The sequence below is a fragment of the Geospiza fortis genome, unplaced genomic scaffold, assembly GCF_000277835.1.
Source record: "Geospiza fortis unplaced genomic scaffold, GeoFor_1.0 scaffold59, whole genome shotgun sequence".
Lineage (NCBI taxonomy): Eukaryota > Metazoa > Chordata > Aves > Passeriformes > Thraupidae > Geospiza > Geospiza fortis.
This window is the reverse complement of record NW_005054381.1, coordinates 3,099,015-3,106,623: the sequence shown is the minus strand read 5'-3', so window position 1 is coordinate 3,106,623 and position 7,609 is coordinate 3,099,015.

Sequence of the window (7,609 nt, the reverse complement as noted above, 5' to 3'; positions counted from 1 at the left end):
GGATGTTTGGAGTGGTGATGTCTTGATAGACACTTCCTAAATAACAGTGGAAGGTTTATAATGTAAATGGAGCAACCCAACCTCACCCTGGCACCTCTGCACTCCCCCCAGCAGTGCTGGGTACTGACTCATTCTATTTCTATTAAAGGTTTCCAGTTACTGCCCTAGGAACCTTCTGTAAATAACCTGGTGTTTTCCCAATATCCTTCAGCTCTCCACCAGCCGTGCTGAGTTAGCTCCATGCTCCAGGTGGGCAGGGAGGGCTCCAGAGGACAAGGCACAGGAGATGCCCCAGACTTGTCCCCACCTTCAGGGAGGCTCCTGCTGGGAGCTGTGGTGGTGTCTCTCAGTCAGGCTGGGGTGGGCAGATCTAACCCATGAAGCAAATATGGCTCTTGCCAAGCTGAGCATCCCCTTCCATAGCTGATCTGGCCCATTTCCATCTTTCCCTTTGCAGAGAGGCATCTTGCAGGCTCACTCATCAGTCTATATCCCATTGCCTCACTCTGTTTGTCATCTTGCTTGTCTCCAAACATCCTGGAAGATGAGGAGAGAGCCTGCCTCCACATGCAGGGCGCCCAGCCAGGCAGGAGGTGGGAACCTGGCATTCTGAGGGACGCCAGCTGGGCCAGGAGGGAGTGAGCATCAGCTCCCTCAGATCCTGTCTGGCTGCTCAGGGAATATAACTCATACATGGATGTAGGAGCGTGGTTTGCTTCTGAGCTGTCCCCTCTGACTGTGCCTTCAAGCATCTGTGGGTTGCACCTGGAGATCCGAAACCTCCAGCCAAGTGCTCCCGTCCTGCTTCTGAGGTGCACAGTGCCAAAATGTGGAGAATGTTCTGCTAAAAGACGAGTTTCATGAAAACAGAATAATTAGTTTGGAATCTGATTTGATTATTCAAATGTTTTCAATGAGAGATTTTTCCTTTCAGGCAGCTGGACACCTCTGTGCCTTAATCCCTTTGTCAGCAAGCACATACCAAATTATTTTAGACTCTCAGGGGCTATTTTGAAATTAATAAAAGCAAAAATTTCTTAAGTCAGTTTAGGTTCAGTTTCGTTTAGGTAATGTGTCTTATAGGGGACTGGTAAGGGCTGAAACTTTTCTACTGCTGAGAGCCAAAAATAACCCCAAAGCCAAGTTGCTTGGTTTCTAGGAATCTAATTCTTCCTTAGAAATCTGATAAAAGATCCTGCTCTGCCAGCTCATGGCCAGCTGGATATAGGTGGGAGGTTACAGTCATGCCAGTGATGCCCTGGGATGCAACATCCTCCTAAAAAACGTTTTCTTACCCATTTCCCACATTCCAATGATGATGAAAAGAGAAAGTCATCTCTTCCAGCTCTTCCTCCTTTTAGGAAGGGAGGTTGAGTGCGTCTCAGATGAGGAACCATCTTCCCTGGGAGTTGCCTTGAGACATGAAGATGGCCATGGAAGAGTGGGGAAAATGGGCTGGAGCATCTCTGGGGGGATTAATTTAATTACACACCAAAGTGGTGGTGTAAGAAGGAAGTTTTCTCATGACGTGGTTTCAGAATTCCTGACCCAGCAGGCAGTGCTTGGAGTCAGTGGGATCTGCCATCTGAAGGAGTCTGGTTGATGTTGCCCTGTTTTACATAGAGGGATATGATTGAGGTTTTCTACAAGTCCCCCGAAAAATCCCAGGAGAAAGTGCTAAGTAAGGCAAATGCCCAAAATAAGTTCTGTCAGAAATAGGGAAATTCTCTGTCTTGAATGAAAGGAGAACCTGGAAAAAAACTGGTGAGACTGGATGATGTAAGTTGCTATTTATAACAAGGTTTAATGCTGAGGAATTGGGATTCACTCAGAAAAGGAAGTCATTAAAGATGTCCTGAGTTCAGAAATTGCCCCTAAGCCAAGATCCACCAACCCCTGTAACAGCTCCATCCTGCCCTGCTCCAGCTCCAGCACTGATGACATTCCACCAGTGTCCAGAAATGTCACCCCCACTATTCTTGACACTGCTGGAGAAATGTTGGAATTTTTTAGATGATGTCACATCCTGGAACTGACTCCAGTAAGAAGCTGTGCCTGTGGGAGTGACTGGGGAGCATCTGTCTCCAGTGTGGTGGGTCCAGAGGAGCATGGCCACCTTGGCTGTTCACCTCTGGCTGGTTCACAGAAAACATTTTGTTTCCCCTAACTCATGTCAGGACAGGAAGTTGGTCATAGCTGATAAGAAATATGTATCTTGCTAAAGGTCCCATTCTTACTCCAGTAAAGGCATTTTACAAAATAAAATATTCTAGGGAATACTCTTCTTTCTCATGGCTGATGCCTCTGATTTTTCCTGGCCTTTCTTTTGAAGCAGAGCAAATCAAAGAGGATGAACTGTACAGTATTTCAAAGCAAATTAAGGTGAAATAAAATTTCTTTGCTCCACATCCCTCTCCATTCTTGGCATGAAAAGAAAAGAAAGAAACAGGGAAAACCTGAGGTTTTGCAATTTTTGAGCCTTAGGGAGGTGACTGTGGGGCTGTGTCCCTGGTTCACCCTGACTGCTGGCTCCAGGGACTGGGACATACCCAACCCACCCCCTTCAGCATCCCTCAAACCCCAAATGTTTGGGAGGACCAGAAAAAGTGTCTCTGCTGGGGCTGCATCCTCTGCCTACCTCGCTCAGATCATTGTTGAGTCCCCCAGAAAAAAGCAGGGAGGACCAGGCTGAAAATTCAGAGCTCTGCTGGGATGGAAACTAGAAGAGGGTAGAGTTAGAATAGATATGAGGAAGGAATTCTTCTTTGTAAGGGTGGGCAGGCCCTGGCACAGGGTGCCCAGAGCAGCTGGGGCTGCCCCTGGATCCCTGGCAGTGCCCAAGGCCAGGCTGGACATTTGGAGCACCCTGGGACAGTGGGAGGTGTCCCTGCCATGGCGGGGGGAGGTGGAACAAGGTGCTCTTTAAGGTCCCTTCCAACTCAAACCACTCTTTGATTCTGTGATTCTATGAATACCAAATCCACTTTTAATGAACCCAGTGGGCCTTGCCTGCTCGTTATATTCAAGGAAAAATAAAAATAAGACACAAATAGTTTTCATTTTCATTGGTGCTCCTGCTGTGCAGCATTCTAGGCATTTTTGGGTGGGATGGGTGAAGGTGGCCCCAGGGAGCATGGGATGTCTGGCTGATCCCCACAGGTTAGAACCACAACCTCCCCTGAGAGCAGGGATAACCTTCAAACTTGTGTCAGGGCTATTGCCACAGCTGGAGGACATCCCTAATCATAGAATCATGGAATCATTTAGGCTGCAAAAGCCCTCTGAGGTCATTGTGTCCAACCATGCTCCAAGCATTACCAGAGCCACCACTAATGCAGGTCCCCAAGTGCCACATCCACACATCTGTTAAACCCCTCCAGGGATGGGGACTAATGGCCCCCTGGACTCCCTTGCCCAGTGCTGGCCCCTCTCTGCAGGGTCCTGGCAGGGCTGTATCACTGTGGGGAGGTCAGAGCCCCCCAGGAGGTGTGAGCCCCAGTCCCACAGCGAGGTGTGAGCTCTGCAGCTGCCAGTGAACAGCCATGTTCATGCACTGCTGTTTACTGGCCTCATGATTTATTCAAAGCTGTCAAACCACTTCCCATGTGTGAGGCTGTTTGATGGTAGGGGTGCTCAGCAGTGTTTCTCTGAAGTTCAGGTCCTGTCCTCCGTAATATGGAGGGTTTTTCCACCCCAGCTGGGTTTGTGCCCTTCAAAGGGGATATTGTCTGGCTGCCCCAGCTAGCACGGGATGTGCCTGGCACCCGCATCCCCTGGGAGAGAGGGGAGGGCTCGGGGAGCTTTGGCACTGCTCACTGATTGTGCTGCTGCTCCACAGCCTCTCCTGCATCCCTTCGTGGCCCTGTAGCCTCCCCCTGTGGGCCCCTGCATCCTTCCACAACCCCCACAGCCTCTCCTACATCCCCCCACCACCTCCACAGCCACAGCATCCCCATCCCTCCATTGCCCCAGGGTTCCTGCATCCCATGGGGACCATGCAGGGATGTGCAGCCACACCTTGGGACTTGGTGGGGTCAGTTTGTGAGTGGGAGTAGAGGGACCTGGACTCAGTCAGGGATCACCTGAGGGACAGTCCTTTGATTCCCAGAGCACCTCACCTCTGCCCCAGGTGAAGCCACCAGCATCTCCCAAATGGATCATCACACTCCCCAGGGCTTGCATCCACTTGTAGACCTACGGAAAGAGGAGAAAAGGCTACAGGAAGTAACAGGGATGGAATAATAATCCTTCCTGTGCTCCAAGGTCCTTCAGTGCCAGGGGCTGGGAGAGTGCAGCCCCCACAGGTGAGCTGTGCCCCAGGGGGAGGTGACAAAGTCCCCCACCAGCCTGGGGAGAGCCCTCACCATCACCCATGGGGAAAGTACCCCCATTCCCCTGCCCTGGGTTCTTGGCTTTGTGACCTGTGTCTCTAGGCAAGGGCAGGATTTCAGGGCAGCTTGAAAGAGTTTGAAAGCTTCTGGGCTAATCCTTGTCACTGTTTATATCCCAGGGTGAAGACTCAGCAGCCCCATAACAGCCTTTCCTACATGTTTCTCCTTTGAATAATTTTAGCTTTCTATTTCTACCCTGCCTGCACCAAAACAAACCTCATACCCCAGTCGAGTGAGGCAAAAGTGGTAAAGAATGGCTGTTTTCCAGGAATAATAAAGGAAGCTTGGGAGGAGTCAGCTAATAAACACGTAAACTGCAGGAACTGCAATAGCAGAGAGCTCTGGGATTTGCCAGAGAAGCGAAAAGCAGTGGACAGAAGCAGAAAACCGAAACCAGAAAACAGAAGCTGGGCCCAGAGGTCCGCAAGGGCGACTGGTTTGGGATGGCCGTGCAGAGCTCCAGGGGCGGCAGCCGGTGACTCAAAGCAGGAGCCCGGCGGGCGGGGGCGACGGTGACGGGCAGGAGCCGCCCCCCTTGTCCGGGAGGCTTCCCGGCATTCTGGGGGAAGCGACACTCCAGCTGACAAAGCAGCTCTGTGGGCACCCACTGGTGACATAACCACCTCCTCCTCCTCCTTCTCCTCCTCACATTCAGTTGTGCTTTCTTTCCTCACAGACCGTCTCAGAGCTTCCAGGTGAAAGACAGAGCTGCAGGTCCCATCGCAGCCACCAAACCTCCCCACATCCCCCTGTGCCCCATGCACATCAGCAGCCTCATGGTTTGTGCCTTGCAGGCAGCAGCTGGTGAGCAGAAGGTGCGAAGTTCCCATGAGCAAAGCTGTCACCTGCTGGTCACAGGGTGGTGCCAGGCACAGGGTGCCTTTCTGCAGCCACAGCCTTTGTCACTGCTCCATTCGGCGCTGGCGTTTGTCACACTCGAATGTGACTTGCAAGAACAGAAGAAGATAAAACTCCTACTGTTGGTTTCTGAATGAATTATTTCCGTGGCAAAAAGCCATAATTTGCGGTTTTTTTAGCAGCAATTCAGCCCCAAGCTGGAGCCACTTCTTGTTCTGTGCTGAGCTGATCAGACTTACCAAGGGAACAAAGAGCTGATCCTGCCAGACTTGCTTCTGGCAAAATCAACCACCTTCCCTGATATCCTTGTCAGGACTTACAGAGACTTTGCTCCCTCTAAAAGCACATCCTTGGCCTCTCTGCTGAGGACTCTGCCAAGATGAGGATGTGCCACAACCAGCAGCGCCAGGGATGTAATGCAGGACCAGACCATGAGGGAAAGGAGGCATGCAAAACAAACCCTCCCCATGGAAAAAGCATGGGAAAGAGCAGAGCAGTCTAAGGAACCTCCAAGCTTCTCCTCTCAGTCCCTGCCAGGGACAAGCCAGCTGGTGAAGGACAGTGCCTCCATTGCTCTCATGTGCAGCTCCAGGGTAGCCAGGCAGGGGGTTTAGAGTTCTGGGAGAGAAAATCCAGGTTCAGGAACACAACCAGAAAGGCCTGAGTACCCTCTCTGCAGTGCAGGGGTCTTTGACTGCATGCCCAGAATGTGACAGGAGATCAGGAAGCCCAGGTCATCCCTCTTCCTGCTCCCCAAGGAGCTGCCCTGTGTTGTTGGCCTGCTGAGACTTAGTGTCTCCCACATCAGGCTCGTTGTCCCCCACTTTCATCTCACCTCCTTAGCCAGAAAATCCATCTTGTACCCAATGCATCTCTTGGATGGAGTGACTGAGGCTGGCAAAATGTCTCAGCTGTGACAAACCCCTTCTGCTAGTGAACTCCCTGCTCCCAGGTGAAATGCCCTTTGGGATGCCTGTGACTGCTAAGGGCAAAGTGATAAAGGGTGGATTAGTGAAACAGCAGTGAGAGAGGCTGAGAATGGGCTCGACGCTGTACTTGGAGGGTTGTGATCTATTGCACAAAGTCCAGCTAGAGGCCAGTCAGCAGCAGGGAAACCCAGGGATCGATAGTGGGTGGTCCTTAATATGTTTATGTCCTGGCTGATAGGACAAAGGCCTTCAGCAAGCTGGCAGGTGACACAAAGTTGGGAGGGTGGCTTGTCACTTGAGAGGGACATGCTGCCATCATAGAATCATGGAATGTATTGGGATCAAAGAGACCTTAAAACCCACGCAGGTCTGTCCCCCCTGCCATGGGCAGGGACACTTTCCTCTATCCCAGGCTGCTCCAAGGCCTATCCAGCCTGGCCTTGGACACTTCCAGGGAGGGGGCAGCCACCGCTTCTCCCTGGAAGCAAGCTGCTCCAGGGTCTCACTACCCTCACAGAGAAGAATTCCTTGCTAATATTTAATCTCCCTTTTTTTAAATTTAAAGCTGTTCCCTCTTGTCTTATCACTTTTGGCCTGTGTGAAAACCATGGAGACCTCATCAGGATGAAGAATCTCATGAAGCTCAAAAAGAAGTGCAAAGTCCTGACCCCGTGAAGGAACATCTCCAGGCACCAGTATATGGCAGTGCTGACCAGCTGGAAAGCAGTTTGGCACAAAAGGACCTGTGGCTCCTGGTGGGCACCAGGCTGGACGTGAGCAGCAATATTCCCTTGCCACCAAAATTCCATCAGGCTCCTGGGCTGCATGAGGAGGAGCACTGACAGCAGGTTGAAGGAGGGGACCCTTCCCCTCTTCTAAGCATTGGTGAGTCTGTTCCTCAAGTGCTGGGTCCAGTTCTGGACTCCCCAGGATTAGAGATGTATGGACATACTGAGACAGTCCAGCAAAGGGCCATAGAGATGATGAAGAAATAGGAGCATTTCTTCGGGGAGGAGATGCTGGTACAGCTCAGGATGGAGAGGGCTCAGAGGATTCTTACCAATGTATGTGGAGCAAAGTAGATGCAGCCCAACTCTCAGCGGTGGCCACTAACAGGACAAGGGGCAACAAGAAATCCTATTTAAACACCAGATAAAACTTTATTGCACTCTGAAGCAGGCTGTCCAGAGAGGCTGTGGAGTCTCACAGCCCACCAGACATGGTCCTGGGCAGCATCTCCAGGGACTGGGCTGGATGAATTCCAGCCTCAGCTCTGTGCCAGCCATGCGGGTGTGGGGAGGGCAGGCTGAGTGCTTTGGGTGGCACAGAGCCCTCAGTGCAGCTACCCCTGAGCTCTGGGACAGCAGCTCAGCAGTCTCTGGCAAACATCCAGCACACAACGGCACGAGAGCACTTTGTGCTGCCTGTTGG